General features: G+C 36.2%; 1 protein-coding gene across 5 annotated transcripts in view; it reads left to right on the top strand.

Moving 5' to 3' along the window:
• The window catches only part of LOC119581948 (histone deacetylase 6-like), a 29,776-nt gene that overhangs the window by 1,866 nt on the left and 26,993 nt on the right, over positions 1-917 (top strand). Inside the window, exon 1 of one of the 5 annotated variants that reach the window (XM_037930124.1) lies at positions 585-777. The exons of the other annotated variants lie outside the window; for them this stretch is intronic. The gene's annotated coding sequence lies outside the window, so the exon portion shown is untranslated. Of the gene's footprint in view, positions 1-584; positions 778-917 lie in introns of those variants that run through there. 5 annotated transcript variants of the gene reach the window in all.

Below are 917 nucleotides of genomic sequence, written 5' to 3'. Positions count from 1 at the left end.
AGTGGCATTGAATTAAACATCTTTTCAAAACTTACTGTAAGTAAAATGCTTAAAAGTGGGGGGAAATACATTTAAAGATGATATACAATTGCATAGGGTTTGATGATTACCCTGCCCCTCATGCTCTGTACTCTGGCAAAGCCCAAGCAAACTTCCGATGCATATGTTCTGGCAATAAGATGTGGACCCTTGTTTGGTACTAAAGGACCAGGGAGTTATCATTATGAATCTGAAATTGTTTATATTAGTTTTAGGAATTTGCTCAGGAAAAGGTATTTTTACATATTGAACATATTTCTTTTATAAAGGCTATGTGATTTTATATGAGAACTTCTAATTCCATAATTTATGCTGCCATATTGATAATCTGTATGGGTGATTAATCAAATATGGTAGTGTTATGAATCTATCCCCTTCATGGAACAAATAGGCTTCCAGGGATACGTTGTTGCACTGCAGCTGTTTTCTATCAGGGAGGTTATAGGTAATTACTGATAATTAAAAGAGGTCACCCTGATTATAAATCAGAGGATATTATGTTTGTGATTAACATATACAAAGTGCATAGCAACAAGCTCTGTTCAAGCTCCCATATAAAGGGTGTGCCTGCTGTGCTGCTTGTGTTGACATATTTGATTTATACAAAGCAGCAACTTTGACCTTTCTGAGTGTGGAGGAGGAGGAAGTATAGAGAAACAGTGCCACTACAAAGGAAGGAGGAACCACTGAGCACAGCAGATACACAATTGTCTGACACCTTATTCCACAAGAGTGAAGGTTTTTGAAATGTGCCTGTTAATTTTGAATTGGTGCAGTTTGTTAGATAAGTGTGAGACATTTTAGAGATGAAGAAATACTTCAGAATAAACAATACTTTCTTCTTTCCTCTTGTAGCTTATCTGGTGTTAAAGGCAAAG

This window comes from Penaeus monodon, chromosome 15, assembly GCF_015228065.2.
Source record: "Penaeus monodon isolate SGIC_2016 chromosome 15, NSTDA_Pmon_1, whole genome shotgun sequence".
NCBI lineage: Eukaryota > Metazoa > Arthropoda > Malacostraca > Decapoda > Penaeidae > Penaeus > Penaeus monodon.
Note: the sequence above shows the minus strand (reverse complement) of the source record. Positions and strands in the feature narration are given on the sequence as shown.